The 17,857-nt window shown below is 40.9% G+C and overlaps 1 protein-coding gene across 1 annotated transcript in view; it reads left to right on the plus strand.

Moving 5' to 3' along the window:
- Nucleotides 1-5,940: 5,940 nt before the first annotated feature.
- The window catches only part of TAFA2 (TAFA chemokine like family member 2), a 433,970-nt gene continuing 422,053 nt past the window's right edge, over nt 5,941-17,857 (plus strand). Inside the window, exon 1 of the mRNA XM_045828970.1 lies at nt 5,941-6,754. The gene's annotated coding sequence lies outside the window, so the exon portion shown is untranslated. The remainder of the gene's footprint in view (nt 6,755-17,857) is intronic.

Below are 17,857 nucleotides of genomic sequence, written 5' to 3' on the forward strand. Positions count from 1 at the left end.
ATGGTTTTTCTTTATCTTCTTTTCTTAGATAAGTCCCTTTAGCATTTCATAAAATAAGGGCTTGGTGATGATGAACTCCTTTAATTTGACCTTATCTGAAAAGCACTTTATCTTCCCTTCCATTCTAAATGACAGCTTTGCTGGATAGAGCAATCTGGGATGTAGGTCCTTGTCTTTCATGACTTGGAATATTTCTTTCCAGCCCCTTCTTGCCTGTAAGGTCTCTTTGGAGAAATCAGCTGACAGTCTGATGGGAACTCCTTTGTAGGTGACTGTCCCCTTATCTCTTGTTGCTTCTAGGATTCTCTCCTTCGTTTTTACCTTGGCTAATGTAATTATGATGTGCCTTGGTGTGTTTCTTCTCGGGTCCAACTTCTTTGGGGCTCTCTGAGCTTCTTGGATTTCTTGGAAGACTGTTTCCTTTGCCAGATTGGGGAAGTTCTCCTTTATTATTTGTTCAAATAACTTTTCCATTTGTTGCTCCTCCCCTTCTGGTACCCCTATAATTCGAATGTTGGAACGTTTAAAGGTGTCCTGGATGTTCCCAAGGCTCTCCTCGATTTTTTTAATTCTTATTTCATCATGCTTTCCTGCTTGGTTGATTCTATCTTCCTTCTGGTCCACTGTATTGTTTTGAGACTCAGATTCCTTCCTTTCTCTATTGGCTCTCCTTCGCGCATCTTCCTGCATCTCTTTTATGGTAACCTGCATCCTTTCATCTAAATTGCGCCCAAAATCAACCAATTCCGTGAGCTTTCTAATCACCAGCATTTTGAACTGTGCATCTGATAGATTGGCTATTTCTTGGCTATTTCAAAAGGATGAGTCCTGGGGGACTGATCTGCTCTGTTGCACACATGTCTTATGTCTTTCCCTGTCTCTCCCTTCCGGTCTGGTCGCTCTTGTTAATGTGGGGGGCGGAGCCTTAGGTGTTCACCGGGGCTGGGCGCCCCAGTCGCTAGATTGTGACGTTATATGTGGGGGCGGGGGTGGGAGCAGGGACGGGAGGGAATCAATGGCGGCAGTTCAGTTCTCCTGGGCCCAGACCTTTCCCCGGGCTCCTGGGCTGCGAGCTCTGCCCTGGTCCACAATCGCTGCCCCACTGGGTCCGGCAGCCGCAGCTTGCGTACTCAGGGTCCACCGCTGCGTTCCTGCGCCCCGATGGCTGTTGCGCCGTTTCCGCGCCAAATTTCCCCCGACCTCCGTGCGCTGCCGACCAGCGCCAGCCCCGCGCCCGCTCGGCTCGTTGTCTCCTACCGGTCTGGATGTACGGGTCTACTTCAACTTCTTGGCTGTCCGACTTCCATTCAGATGAATCCCCTATCGGTTCTGGGTGTTATGCTGGCCATATTTTATTGTTGTTCTAATCTTGGTTGTGCGAGGAGGTACGGTGCATCCACCTATTCCTCCATCTTGCCGGAAGTCTTCTGAACTTCTTGTTCTTACTCAAGATAAGTGTCTTTTAATCTGTAATGGGACTATTCTGCTCCCCACAGGTCAGCTTGCAAGACACCTTGGTGGATTAAGGCTACTGTGCAAAATATTATCCTAAACTGCAGAAATCAAAACAAATTCTTTCCCTTTCCCAGGTTATTGAATGTGTTTCTGTAGCTCTACTCATTAAGAAATGGAGTCTTTCTCCCCTGCTTGAGCATGTGCTGGCCCAATGAACTCTGTAGTCAAGGGGGCTGTAGCAGACACCATGTCACCAGAGACTCGGAAAGTGCTTGGGTATTGAGGCTTTTCCTATTAATACTCTTGGAAGATTGTGACTGCCACCATGTTAAAAAGCTAGGCAAGCCTGTTAGATGATCAGGGACATGTGGTCTAGTTAGTCCCCAGTTTTCTAGGGCACAGTCTGCCAAAATGTGAGGGAGGAACTGTACTGCCATGTGAGCACAGATACATAAGTAAACTCAGCTGCATCCAGAGGACTGCCCTGCTGAGGCTAGCTGAGCTCAATCCAAATTGCCAGTCCATAGAAATGTGAACTAAACAGATGTTCTTTAAGCCACTAAATTTGGGGGTGGTTTTTGCCATTGTCTATACTACCTGGTACTTACAAGAGAGTTTTCTTGCCTCTTTTCTTTCTCATATTGCTTTGTTCAGTAGTTCTCTCCATTTATTTACACGGTGTGTGTTGGCTCTCCTGACTTATTTGGTTTCCTAATTACTGACCATAAAGTATTTATAGAGTATTTATGGTATATTAGGTACTATGTTACGTGATGGGGGATACTAAAAGTTAATAACATGCCACCTTGGGTTACATAGAGTGAATTCTATGCTTCCTTCTGTTCATCTAATTACTTGGAAACACTTAAAAGATGAGTGGGAGAAGTAATATTGAAAAACATTCTTTGTACCAAAGAAACAAAACAAAAGGAGACAAGTGGGACTGAGTAGCTTATGCGTAGAGAACTCTTCTTCTCTTATGCCCTAGAAATCAGATTTTTGTTCATTTGTTTTAATATCCTATACTTTGGCAGAATGCTGAAGGGAGCTGTCATTAATATTTTTCTCTACTAATGACTAATAACTTTTTCTGTTATGAATGGACCCAAGTCCTCTGGCTAAGGCTTTTCCACACCCAGTCATCCATTATTTCCTATTCCATGGAATACAGAAGATAGCATGTTTTAGCGGTGGTGCTGGGGAATGTAGAGAAAAATCAAAGCCAAACCAAACCAAATAAATTAAACTAGTTTTAGACTTAGGTACATCTGGTTCGAATCCCAGTGTTGCCACTTAATGACAGTGAAATTGTCTCAATATTTTTCATATGTAACACGGGGTTATGTCATCTACTTTGCGTGATGTTGTGAGAAATTGAAGGAAGGATTTGCAGTCACATAGAAAGCCCCTAGCAGAAAGCTTGAAGTGCCCCAAAGTGACATTGTAGTCAGCCCTCAGAACATGGAGGGCTACACGTGGAGTTACAATCCAGTGAAGTTTAGCATCCAATGCAACTGTTTTTACTGCTGCAGGAGGAGCAGTAAAGTATTACCTCAAGATTAGACAGGAGGAGGCAGAGAAGTATTACCTCAAGATTTCTGTTAAAATAGGGAGGCATTTGCCATTTTTTTCCTTTGGGAGGGAAGAAAAGATTTTTCTTTAAAGTGTAGGAGGTGCCAGGAATAGGGATACCTTGATCTGAAGTCATTGGGAATTACTTATCTGAATATTTCGAAAAAAAATACAAAGATTATCAGAGAATGTTAGTACCATAAGACTTTGAATAATAAATTCTAAATACTTTCATTTAATTTATACACTTGTTACCTTTATTGACTTTTTATCATGTTTTTGTAAAAACAGACTGGGTGTAATTAGAAGAATTTTATTTTAGATATTTTTATCCTTACCCAAAGATATATATATATATATATATATTTTGCTTTTAGAGAGAGAGGAACAGAGAAACACTTATGCAAGAGAGAAGCATGGATTGGTTGCCTCCCAGACATGTAGGCACCGAGGATCGTTTGTGTCCAGACCAGGGGTTGCATGAGCCTGTGCAAGAACTGGGGATTGAACCCATAACCTAGGTATGTGCCCTGACCTGGAATTTAACCTGCAACCTTTTGATTATGGGCTCATGCTCCACCAAATAAGCCACACCAGCCAGGACCAGAAATAAACTGTTAACAATATGATAAAACTATAGTTTTCCCACAACCACAGAAAGCCAATCAATTAGAAGCTAGGAGAATTATAATGTATGCTTTATATTTCTTATGAGAAAGGAAAGTCAGTGTTCTAAAGTGGTTTTTCTAAATGCTTATTCTTCCCTGTACAGAGCCCAGGTTTCCATTTGTCATTCCTCTTTGGATTTCATCCCACTACTTAACATAGCAGACAGAGAATTACTATGAGATTTGCAATGAAATAGTAGTGCTAGGCATTTTGAAATATAAAGTTTGCTCCCTGGGGAAATAAGTGCTAGTTAAGGGGTGGTGGTGGGGAATCTTTGATCACATGACACAAATCTTTCAAAAGAGATCATTTAAAGGAATCTCAAATGATTGCCATGTGTAACCCGATTTTACTATAGTACAACTAACTAAAACAGTATAACTCACATGATATACTTTAGGCTCCTTATTTTAAATTATTTGTCACTCTCAGTTATTTCCTTATAAATTCTTTTCTTTCTTTAAACCTATATTAAGATAATCAGGCTAAAATAGAACAACCTCAAACATTCAGAGTGAATGGTGAATGGGAAGGAATTTAATCATTAACTTTAATAGATATTTTGTAATTTATAAACCTATAGAAACACCTTGAGAGTAAAATCTAAATGTTGAAGTTATAGATGGGACCTAGATTGAACTTGACTAAAGTAATAAAACATTATAAAATCTGTGGCTCTACCTTTCATTAAAACCACCACCAATCTAGTTAAAATATTTGATGTCTTTTAGATACAAAGCATGGTTGGCTTGCATAGCATGTTAAGATAAAATCACTAATAAGGGAAACATATTCCATATTTCTTTGTAAATATGATACCTAGTATTACTTTTATTTTCTAGCCACTGGAGAGAATGTGTGATACCTATTTCATCAGTGATTTCAGTGAGTCAGAGCTATAAAAGCATAAAACTTTAGAGCCGGAGAAATTTAGTTACCTTGACACTTATGAGTCTAGTTGAATAAGTGATATGAACATTGGGTTCAAAGCAACATCTTCGAGATATCCTTATTTGTAAGGGACTTGTAAGATTTCCTGGATCAGTATCCTATTTCTTTGCCTCAGATACTCTTTTCTTTATCTAAATCCATTGTTAGTACTTACTCATTTTGCATAATCTTCTAATCACTAGATTAAGGTTTTGCTCATCACCAAAGCTGATCAAAGTGAGCCAGAAGACTCTTTGAGCTCATATGCATACAGCTTAAACCAATACCCAATTTGATCTAACCTGTAAGGACATGACCTTCCAGGGTCTCGCTATTATTACATTTCTGTAAATAGTACAAGGTTCTTTTACCAAGGACTCTGGTTACATAGGGCTGCAATGCAAATCGTTTCTATAAGTCCATTAGAGGGTGGAACCGGTAAAAATGCAAAATTCTCTGAAACCAGATACTGTTTTCTTGTTCTTTGTGGATAATTGCCATCGTAGTTACAGCCAGTTCTTTCTACCCCCGTTCTTCCTCTAGAGGGAGACATAGTCCAGCTTTTATACCAATTGCCGTCCTCTCATCTTTTAATGTGTCTTTTTCTGCAGGACTGCAGTTTGCTTCCAGCAGCAGCTTCGGCTGCTAACAAAACTGGCTGCTGGAAGGGTGGGGAGAGAGGCAACGCCCCCTGGACCTGCCGTCCTATGTTACTGCTTAACTCAACTCGGAGTGCTGGGGCCTATTCTGTCCGGGTGTTCTCCTTCCACAGTGCGGGGAGGCCAGCCACTCCGCACTCCCTTGGACAGCCAGGCTGGGTGGAATAAGGGGTGTGGGTGGAACAGCGGGTTCTGCCCTTTACGGTGACTTTTTAAAAGATACCACCGTTGTCTTTTGATAGTATAGAGCTGAGGAGAGGAGACTTTGATGATCAAACCTCTTCCTTTTTATTTTTCCTTCGGTAATTTGGATTTGTTTCCTCAGCTCCCTCCCTCGCCCCTCTTCCCCCCCTCCCGCCTTTAGCGAAGTGACCCGGGTAACACTTGCTCTTGTTGGATGCTGGAACTCGCACCTCGGTGGTGACGTTGTCAGGTACTGGGGAAAGGTGGACAGCAGCAGTTGCCCTTCCTTTCAGCCCACGATGCCTAGAGGGGCAGCGGCTGGGCAGCGTGGGGCTCTGCCAGCAGCGCTTCTAGGAGGGACTGAAGGGCTGCAGCTGGCTAGGAGTTGCTGCTAATTGGACTCGGCGCAAAGTCTCGGAGAAGGCACCAGCTGGGACCTATCTGCTAACAGCGGGAACACGGGCGCCTGAACCGAGGAACTCGGGCAGCTTGCGGGAGGAAGGCTGCGGAGCTCAGAGCCCCTGCTCCTTCCTGCCCCTAACCTCCCCAGCCACTCCTCCACGTCGGAGACCCGGGACCTGCGAGAACCAGGGAAGAGGAGAAGTATGTGTCGGAGGCTGCTTTCCTGAAGGTGAATCGTTCCGACCAATTGCCTTTCCCCAGAGAGCAAAAGGGAGGGCTGGAGAGAAGGAACAGAGGATGTGTGAGTGTGTCTGAGAGGGAGAGACGGCGCGAGGCGAGAGGAAAAGTCTGTACTCGGCGTTAAAAGCAAACAAATCAGATGGAATAAGGGCGGTAATTGCTGCAAGACCGCCTTGATTCTCCAAGTGGGGGGAGCTGAGCGCACCGCGCGCGTCCGGCGAGGACAGCGGGCGACCGCGGGCTCTGGCAAGGGCTGCGGGACTTGGGCTTGTCCTCAGAAAACAAATCTTTCGATTACTTTGACACTGTGGAATAAAGAGGGGGGGAAAGGAAGAGACGAGGCTCACACGCTCCACCTTCCACCTGCTTTAAGGGGATTCCAGTGTAAATGTCAAGAGATTCCTGAGCTCCCTTTGCCAGAGGAGGAGGAAACACACTCGCGCGCGCACACACACGCACGCTCCGGACCTCACTCCCCAGCCCTCCACGAGCCCACACCACCCGACTTCGGTTCCCTATGCCCCTGAACGGGGACGGCGGATTGGCATCTTGGAAGCGATGCGAGAGCGATAAGGCTGGCGCGGGCCCGCGGAAGCTGCAGGAGCATCGCTAGGTGTTGCCGCCACCAGGAAGCCGGGCTGCAGGTAGGTGCGAGCGGTGCCTCCCGCGGGCTCTGGGGACTCGGGCGGCAGCTGGAGCAGCCGGTGCCCGGAAGCCTCCTCTCCCCGGGGGTCCGGGGCTGTAGGGGGCTCACCGGGGGAAGAAGAGAGGTGAGAGCAGATGCTGGTTGGGCCGCCAGCGTCTCCCTCGAGGGCGGTCGGGGTAGGGGCGGGGGTCTCCCTCGAGGGGCGAGTGGAGGGGATCAGAGCACTTGAAAGCGGCTCGAGAGCAGTGCGCTCCCTCCTTTTCTGCCCCATTTCTTCTAACACCACAAGCGACCCGGCCGAGGATTAAAGTGGGTTTTTTAACTCGATCCCTCAACCAGACCCATCTGGCTTCGTAACCATTTTGAACTCCTAACAAGCAGTTGGGGGTCACGTTCGAGGCAGGATCAATGCGATTTGTCAGGTCGCCTTTCTGAAATCCCTACTTTCTGTCCACTTCTGATTAGCCAATTCTCGGGCCTGTCTGCAGACAGTGGGCGTTTCAAGGAGGCTCTTGATTTCTCCACTTCTAACTATTTTCATGAAGGATCGTCTTGATAAGTTCCGGGGTCTGTTTAAAGGTTTATTTCCAGTCGGGAACGGACGCTTTAATAAAGGTTACTACAAGCGAGCTTTAGGAAAAGGATCATTTTACGAACAGTGTTCAAAAAAGAAAAAAAACAACCCCAGCTTCGAGAAACTAATGGTTTTTCATTTCTTTCCTAATAGAAGCCTCCCAGATCTTGTTAATAGTGCACGGTTTTTCTGTCCCATTGCTTTCCTGTCCCTTCGCCCCTTCTGTTCTGAAAGGCCGGGTTTCTATCTAAAGGCGTTTTCTTTAGGCTACCGATCTTCACTTTCGTGTGGGGAACGCGTTGTTTCCAGAAACTGCTCTTGCAAAGGAAAGTTTGAGATCCGCCGCCGGATTTCTATCTCCTCGACTGCAGGCTGAGCTATCTAGTTCCCACTGGAAAAGGAGCAACTGGGGGCGCTGGCAAAGCCCCTGGGTAGCCGCAACGCTTTCCCATTCAATATTCCCTTTCCTGACGGGGTGTTAAACAATTGCCTGAAGCATTTGAAATCTAATGTGTAGTTACTACAGTGGCTGGTTAGCCTTTCTTCATCTTGTGCTGAGTTTGGCTTGTGGCAACAAAACAGCCAAGAAAATATCTTCCTTTTCTGAGTGATAAATCCCCTCTTGCATTTCGCAGAAATCGTTTTTAACAGAAACAAACCTATATGCTACCTTGACTCTGAAAAGTACCTCCAAAGCAGCCAGTATGAGTCCTTCACTCAGGACAGGATGCATTTCAATAACTATTGACTGAATGATAGTTATCTGGTTTCTGTCTTCCCAACTAGATTGTTGGAGATGTTAACGTTAGGATTTATCAATTAACACATTAAAACTGTGCTATTAGGCAATGTAAGTTAAGGCAATTGAGTAATTAATTTTAGATATCTGTGTAAAGTGTTAAATGGCAATAACCATCAGAGGAGACTGAAAACATTTCTAAAGCCTTTCAAAACCAGAGCATTAAGATTATTTGTATTTATTCCAGCCTTTCTATGTTTCCATACGTATTCGCAGACAGGTGAATTTTTTACAACTTCAAATTTGTCACCTAAGAACCTTAAAAATAATCAGACACATGTAATTTAATATTTTCCTTTCCTACTTTATTTTGTTCTGGTTCTCATCCTGGCTCAGTTATTTACACACTGACCTCTTTGGAGTGCTGCTTTTTCAACACCATCAATAGCCACTGAAAGTCCTTTGGTGACTACACTGGAGCTCGTTCTATTCTGAAAAAATGAGATTGTGTCATTTATAGATCTCATACCCTGAGAGCAGTGTCACACCAGCTGAATGCTCAGGCACTCTGACTCTTTTGGGAGGCAGAGCACAGTTTTAGCCTGTTGCTTTTTATTAGACAATTTTTCGAGGTCAAAATTTTGATTCTTTTTGCACCTTTAATAAAATTGTGTAGTTTAGGATGCTTAAACTTATATTAATAATAGTGCTGTGAGTATTATGATATATATCTTTTAAGGAAGAACCCAAAACCTTGACATTAATGCCACAAGTTGTGCTGAAGGGGAATTGAAGGTTTCTGAGTTTATGTGATTTTGAATCTGAACAATGTTAGCTATTTCAACAATGACAAACTGGGGAATGAAGATTTATTGAGATGTCTGTGGATCTATGTCAAAAGTGATATGTATTGCTTAGAGACAGCATTATAGTATTTACTAACCACCAAGTTATAAAATGAGATGACACAGCTGTAAAAAGTTCTGTTTTTAGCCATAGTTACTTTTCCTTTTAAAAAATTTATGAGGTAATGAAACTTCAGCAGTAATATAACATTTTATTAAAATTATTTTGTATATTATTAGAAAAGTTCAGAAGTTTTTGGATCAGTATCTTTGATGTAGTATTTTAATAAATGATCCTCTTACAATGTGTTTTTGAACACTGAAGTGTTGAAAGTGCATTTTAGGGTTGATTTATCACTAATTGTATGTTTTGTATTACCCTGTACAGGTAGAGTAAAATGTGCCTCTGCAGCATTTCCCAGGTATTTCTTATCATGGGCCCTAATAGAAGGCACTGTCAGATTCTGCCTAGGTTCAGCTGTGGCTACAAACTGGTGAACATTTGCCTCTCTAATGCATGTCTTAAAGTAGAAATGTTCCAAAGCATCATCAGTTATTTCTAATATATTTGGGAAGATGAAACAACCATAGTGCAAACAGTTCAGTGCCCATGCTTTTACTTCTCCAGTATTTTATTAGGGATGCCTCATTAAGTCACATTATTCTGCAGCTGTTTTGTTCATTAAAGATTCAAGTAAAAATAAGGAACTTTACTGTGCAATGCAGTTTTGTTTTGTTGGTGAAAAACCATAAGTTGAAGTAAAAATAAGCATCTAACAGTCCCCTTTGATCTATGCCTGACATTTACAAATGCAATTCATCAGCCTGTTATTAGTAAGGCTCTATTGAAACTCAGAGAAGAAACACATTAACACAGATGCTGCTAGATATCAAGGCCAAACTAGCTGAATCAACCTCATATTTGATCCACACATTTGCACAGTATTTCACACAATCTTGCTTACAAAGCATTACTTTGATTTTTCAATGCTGCGTAATATGATGAATTTGACATTTTGTTAAAAAATTCTTGGGTTAACTTTATTTTGAACTATAATATTTGGAGCACATTGAACTAAACCACTGGAAGAGGAGGGGTAATTTAACAACAAGTTCCTGTTAAGCCGATTTAGAAAACCATTTTCCTTTAGATTTGGAGCAGAGGCTGAAGGGTGGGGGGATGGAAGATGGGCCTGGCAAAAAGAGACCTGTAAGTTTGTTTTTCAGTTGCTATTGACCACTGATTTATTGGGTAATTTTTAGAAAGTCTGATTCTGTTCATTTGACACAGGAATTCAGTGTCCTTGACAATGAAATAGAACTCACATTCTTGTCTTCTACTTACTTTTAATGGAAATTTTAAGAAGAATGTATAGATTTATTGGAACATGAAGGAAATAGCTATTAAATACATTTCTCTACCTAATCTCTATATCTATACATATGTATGCACATGCATACCTATGTACAAATGCTTTTAATGGCACCCACGAGAAATGCTGTTTTGTATTGAAGAGGGTGAGAACAATTTTTAAAAATATCTGCATTTTTAGGTACATAGGTTTTTGCTATTTTACATGATTTACATGACCCACAGTGCAGCTATATCCATGTCTTAACAAGGTCATTTATAATTGAGCTTTACTCTTTGAGCCACTGTTACATGCAGTACAGTTTTCCTCTTTAGTTTTTCTTTTAAAGGTATTTTTGTTAACAGTGAAACAGCCCCACAATGTTACCAGACTTTGGTTCAGCAACTTTAGTACTTTAGTTTCGGCCAAGAAAAAATTCAGACTCAAATACAAGCAAAGCTTGTTTAGAAAGTCACAGAGGTAGAAGAAGTGAGCCAGCTGGGTTTCGTGGGCTCAGGAAACAAATTACAGAAACAAAAAAAAGGGTCCTTGGAGCTTAGGACAAGGAAAGCAAGGATGTGCGTGCCTGGGGGAAGAAGAGGGTGAATGATCTGGGTGTGCTCCAGAGAGGGCAGGCACTGGGGAAAGAAGAGAGTAGGGAAAGGGTCAGAGTCGTAGTCTCCACTGATGGGTAAGCACCAGGGAAGAGGGTTATTAGTCATTGAAGCTGGTCCTGATGCCATCCATGCTACAGCCCCATCTGGCCTTACTGGTCTTCTAGGCCTTGAGCTGAGACACAGCTGAGGCCTAGATGTTATCTCCAGTTTGAGTAAAACTCCGACTCTGTGGTCAACAGGCCTGGAGCATTGTTCTTAAGAGTACTTGATTCAAGTCAGAACCTCATTGTCTTGAGGTCTTAAGGCTTAAAGGAATGGTTCTGTGGGGGCTTGTTTGGGAGTCATATGAGGATATTCTCTGGCCCCCTTGTTCTTCCTCTAAGGAGCTCTGCCACATGACTAGTGACATGCAGGGGAGAAGAGGTCTCGGGAGGGTCCCAACTGCATGACCAGTGATATAAGAGGTCAAGGCGTCTAAACTGAATGACCAGCAATATACTAGGGGAGGAAAGGTCACCTTGGGGTCAGGGTCCCACCCTACAGTTGTCCATTTCTAGGCACCCAGGGCTTTCTGCCTGGGAGCCCACCGTCCTTGCTCTGCTCATGCCCGTCTAACTGCGTACTGCATTTTTAGTTGTTAGGCTACAATTGCAAAAATAAACCAGTTTTGTCCTTGATGTAGGGATGCTTTGGGATGTGTTTATTGACACTATGACTGGGAATTTCAACACATTTAAAACACTGAATATATCTGTGTGCCGTCTTTATTAAATATGCGCCTCCACAGTCCTAACATAAACCATGCATTACATTAGAGCATACTATTTTGGCTTACAAATGACATCTACACATTTTCCAGAAACATATTGATATTATACTCCAAATTTGTGTTAGATTTCCAAAACCCACCTACTTCCAATGCGTATTCCACATGTGTATGTTGGATTCTATCCTGTGCTGCAATGATAGGCAATCTCGTCCCTGAAATCAGTGGAAATCTGTCCTAGTTAGGCAGTTGATTGTTATGACCATTGGAAAATATTATAATACTTTCAGGCTACTGGGATTTAGATGAAAAATGAATATATTAGCTGTCAGGAGAACATTCCGTTTTGTTCTCAGTGATCCGTGTGGGGTATGAGAAATAACTAAGGAATCAGAGCTGATAGTGCACTTTTATTAGATGAAGCCCTTTTAATCACCTCCTTCAGTCTCCTGAATTACTCCATAGTAGCTGTAATTGTTTTATGATTTCCTCTGAATAATCAGTTAGTGAAGGTAAGTCTGCCTTCCTTTCCCCTAGCAATAGCACAAACATAGTCATTCAATTAAATTTATTTTTGTTTTTGAAACTCTCTACTGAGAGACTGATATTGTGGTAATGTATTCTTAACAATCATGGTGGTAGTATGAATTTAGTGTTTTGGTAAAGTGGGGACAAGCTGCTAAACAGGTCTCCTTTGCTTTTTTATCTCCTTGTACTCTCTGAGGCTAACTCTTCATGTAAAGGCTGGAGTGTGCAAAGTAGCTTTTGATGAATGCAAGGTTTGTTTTACTAAATATTTTTATGGTTTTTTTCCTGCTATGAACTAGTCACTGTATAATTGCATGCATGTGAATGGGCAACTGTGTTGACCTTTAAAGGTCATGCAAAAATTCTAAACCTTTCAATTTATATTGTTAATTGCCTATGGCCTCCTGTTGCTGAGTATGGTGCTTTCTGTTGAGTTTAATAAAACAGAATAATATTTGGGCTTTCTGTGGTGGATTATGCGGCTCTTTTTAAGCACATTTATGAAGGTTTTCATAGTGGGCACTATGACAGAAGATTTTTGGAAAAGTGTATTTGTGCTTTGGAATTAAAGTTTTCAAGCTAGAATGGCCTGGGCTACAAGGAGATGGACAGATTCTGGGACAAAAGATCCATCATTCAAAATTATTATCTATATGTAAAAACTGTAGGTAGTATTGTTTGATTCTGGCTGAGTTTATCTTCTTTAATGTCCTTCTTGGAAATTCCAGTGCAAATTGTACTTAGATATTGGAGGAAGGACATATGCTTGCTGTCTTCTGCTCCATTATGGAAAAGACCATCCATATGAGAGAAGCAAGCATGTTGTCTCTTCCAGACTGCTTCTTCCTGGCTTCATATTCTTTGTCTTTATGGTTGTAAAGTAAGCGAAAGCAGGGAAGTGAAAAAGGGTCATGTGGTCATAGGAATCTCTCTCTCTCTTTTAAAAAGATTCTATTTATTTATTTTCAGAGAGAGGGGGAGGGAGGGAGAAAGGGAGGGAGAAAGGGAGGGAGAAAGGGAGGGAAACATCAGTGGGAGAGATACACATCAATTGGTTGCTTCTTGCACACCCCCAACTGGGAACCTGGTCCACAACCCTGGTTTGTGCCCCAACCTGGAACCAAACCAGTGACCTTTTGCTTTGTGGAAAGTTGGCGCCCAACCCCCTGAACCATGCTGGTGAGGGCATAGGAATCTTAATAAAACCTCAAGCTAGTAGTAATTGGACAGAGAGTTTGTTAGAATATATTTATTGTTTGAGAGGGCAGTTTTTCTACAGCTCTAAACCTTGGTTCCCTCAACAATACAGCTCTGTGTATTGATGCAGAGAATTTGTCACTACTCAGATCCATCAAGAATTCAGAAATAGCCAACAAAGACCATTTGAGGAAAACAACATAAACACTTACATTTTTATATGTATTAATTTATGGACAGTTCCATATTCATTGAAGGTGGACAAACTTGATAATTTTTACCCTTTCTTTCTTACTTTAGTTTTACTTTGTTATAGGTGTATAGTGACTGCATGCTCAAGTTTGTTGGTATTGGAAAGTTCAATAAATTTCTTCTTAGAGTGGCTGTCAGACATATTAATATCAGTGACCTATTCCTGCTTTTGTTTGTATGAGGTTTGCCCAGAAAAAAGTCCAGCCCAGCCATTGTTAATATAATGAGAATGGTTTGTGTCACATGGATGTAACCTGGCAGACAAGGAGAGTGGACTGGAATGCACATATATGAACAATGATGACTTCACTGTACTAGTCAGTGGGGGCAGTAGACATTGTTGAGTGAGCATGTGTACAGTGTGGCCATTACATTAAAAATGACAGAATGAGTAGAGCAATGAATTTGCATCACATTTTGTGTTAAGTTTGAACATTCCTCTGTGCAAACTATTCAGATGATTCAGAAGGCTGAAGCTATGAACAAGTGGTGATTGGCAGCTTCATCATGACCACATACCTGCTCATGTATCACATCTCATGCAGAGTTTTTTGGCAAAACATCAAATCACCCAGGTGACTCAGACCCTCTACAGTGATTTCTGGCTTTTCCCAAAAGTAAAAGCACCTTTGAAGGGGAAGAGATGTCAGACTGTTGATGAGATTCAGGCAACTGATGGCAATTGGAAAACTGCGAAGTCCTAAGGCACCTACATTGAAGGGGACTGAGGTGTCATTGTTCTGTGTACAATGTTTCTTGTATCTTGTACCTTATTCAACAAATGTCTCTAGTTTTCATAGTACATGGCTGGATACTTTCTGAACAGACCTGCTATTTCCTCAGAAAGTTGAGTTTAATTTAGTGAAAGAAATCCAACTTTAATTCTTCTCTTCTTGATGTATAAGGAGATAGGAGGTAGCTGATCTACTTTTCAGTCAGATAATCCAAAGGCCAAGGGCATAGTGAAAGTACACTGTAATCTCAGACTCCATCAAACCTAATTGGATAGTTTTAAGTTCAAGACAAATTTTTAACCAAAATTTTTTCAGCTTTAGTTCTTGAAATGTTATATCACAGTAGTTTCCTGTTAAGATACATATTTAGTATTATTGAACACTAATACTGGTTAGTATTAGTATTGTTGATGTGATTTTAGACTGATTGTTGATGTGTTTATAAATATACCAGAATTGCAGCAACATTTAGATTTTGCTCTTTGACTCTGTATTTGTTTATCCCATCATTTGTTGAGTGGTCACAATTCATTGGTTTGCATTTTGGTTAGCAGATAAATTTTGAAAGTGACTATTATGACACCAGTGTGATACAGTGAACAGAGCTCTGGAGATGCTTTCATAGTTCTACCAATAAATTACCTGTAACCACAAGAAAATCACTTTATTTCTTTGTGCCTTGGATTCTCAGCAATATATTTTTTCATTCAAATCTTTAAGACAATTAAAAATTAAATTTTTTCTCCCTTGTGTTCAAACGTACCAAGTAAGCATGATGGCGTGAGAGGTACAGTTACAGTACTGTAAGACGTACTTTTTAGTTGGGGAGTCAAGGACATCAAGCACATCAGCAAATGTTCCATAAATGCTTTTTAATAAGTGATTTGTAGAAGTTGTCCAGCTTTACAAGATTGGGATAATGATGATAATGATGATGATAATGATGATCATGGTGATGACTAAAGACTGTAGACATGGGGACATAAAATTGAATCAGACTAAATCTTATAATTCAGTTTAGCCATTTTGTCTAGTTTGTATCATACTGTTTTGTTGCAAAACAAGTTGTAATGAGCCATGGACTAGGCCATGGAATAGGCTTGTTAGGGGTACATATCTTTTCATAGTCGCTGAGATGATGAAAAACCAAAAGTAGAGCTAGACTATCAAATGAGTACAATCTTCATATACCTGTTGATGATTAAACATATTCATTCAAAAGCTGTGTATGAATTTTTGAGAATTTATAATTCCTGGTAAAAGTTCATTCATTTATTCAGTAAGTATTTATTAAAAGTATTTTTGGGGGTTTGGAAATCTCCCAGTAAATAAAAAACACAAAGATACCTGTCTTCATAGAATTTGCCATTTCAGTATATTACTTGGAGTTTTGAAATGAATCTGGAGGAGTGGTTTAAGAATGTATTGTGCTGTGTCTGCAGCTGCTACTAATTCTTGTTTATGACTGTGAAGTACACTATAGTTCTTAGAGTTTAACTATAAAATAGTTAAAATGTCCAAGTTGTAGTGAGTTGTGTAGCAAAATAGCATAATATTTATTTAAAGTGAAGTAGTATGTAATTCAGTGGATTGATTCTAGCTCAAAAGGTCTATGATCAAACCAAAGGTAACCAAACAGTAGCTCCTTTTCCTGAATTGCAATATGAAAGAATAAATTCAGAGAGGCTGAATGATTGGAGATCAGTGACGTGATGCTCCTTAGAGCCTCTTAAAAGGGTTGCAAATTCAAATGCCTGTGGGGTCTGGCTGAGAATGTGAACGAATGAAGCAGACCAAATGGAAGATGACAAATGGCAACTGACACTCCACCTCAGCTACAGTGCTGGGGAGACCATAGGGAGTGGTGGAGGTTCTGGCCAACATCTGAGTGGGACAGCTGAGCCTTGGCTCCACTTATTGCCATGCCAAAATGCAGGTCTGACGTTGCCAGATTTTCTGATTTGTAGAAGAGAAGTTAGATGTGCAGATTACTTGATGTGAATGTTCCAGATTTATAAGTGATGGTAATGAACTCAGTTAAAAATACTATGTGAACCAACAGACATATCTGCAGGCCATATGAGGGCTAAGGGGTATGAGCTGTTGACAGGGATATGCGAGAACAGCTAGTTAGGGAGATATGTATATGCCTGCCCTCTGCCATCTCTCTCCATAATCCTCCAACCCCTTGGCATCTCGAGTCAGGCTGGTTGCCAATAAAGGGCTCAGCTGGAGCAGCTGAATGATAATGAGGAGTGCTTCCATCTCATCTCTGTATTTAGTTTTCTTCATATTGACTCACATGTGCAACTGATGCTGAACTCATCTTGAAGTTGGTGGTATTTTGTAAGGTTTAAGAGAGATGCTGGGAATACAGAAGTTTAAATTTAGGCTAAATATTTGGAATGTGTTTTATAGTTCTCTTTTCCTTATTCCTTTAGATTATTGCTTCTTAAACTTCAAAATACTCACAAGTATCTTCCAGGGGAATTTTGCTAAAATGCAGGTTCTAGAGTGGGGCCTAAGATTCTGCATTTCTAACATGCTCCTGGGCAGAGATAAAGGCTGTTGGCCTCTGCACTGCAGTTAGTTGAGAGGCTTTAGAGAGCTTTTTACCCTTAATTCCTCTCCATGCATGTGGAAAAGTAGGAGGTGTCCTACTCTGACCTCTCTGACAGGTTTCTCCTTGTAGTAACAGCCCAAACCTGGTCACTGCCTCTCATTGCTTTTCTCAGATGCTCTGTAATCTGAGCACAGAATTCCTGAGTGATTTGCTTATTTTTCTAGCCTTTTGTTTAGAGTACATATTTTTTCTCCAAAGTGTTACCAGAAATTGTCTGTTCCTCATATATTAATATAAGTTTGATTTACTTTCTATATCTTGAATGAAAAAGTTTACTTCTTAAGTAGGACATTATAACGTACATGAATACATTCTGACATCCAAAGTCAATTTTAGCTCCTGCAATAATTTTTGGAATTTCAACAATATTTGCTTCCTTTTAGGACTTAAGTGTAAAGATTTTGGCCACAATGTGTAGATTTTTTTGTTCTACTTAAGTAGTTTTTGTGAGTAGGTAAAAGGATAGACTTGAAAACAGGTGGTTTCCTGTTTATTGGCCCTAGAACTTTAAAGTAAATATGTCTTATTCTTTTTTTTTTTTGCTCTGCTAATCCTAACTACTTTCCTACAGTTGTCTCTTTTGTATTGAAAACGTAATGTCTTGAAGATGACTCATTTGGGGAGTTTAACTTCTTTATATATCATTAGTATTTTTTTTCCTCAAAGCAGTTTTACTAATGTCAGGGGTCATAGTTAGGTTTGTGACTTTATTGTACTGCAGTATGACCTGGGCCTCATGTCACAAGTTATTTTACTGGGTGAACAATATTGTTGTTGGTTTTATCAATGCCCTGGAAATTCTTATGTTTCTTATGCTGGTATATTAATTAGAAACTGAGATTGGATTTAGACATATCAGTCTGAGGGAGTGAAG

This window comes from Phyllostomus hastatus, unplaced genomic scaffold (genome assembly GCF_019186645.2).
Source record: "Phyllostomus hastatus isolate PE091 unplaced genomic scaffold, TTU_PhHast_1.1 phas_scaffold_93, whole genome shotgun sequence".
Classification (NCBI taxonomy): Eukaryota; Metazoa; Chordata; class Mammalia; order Chiroptera; family Phyllostomidae; genus Phyllostomus; species Phyllostomus hastatus.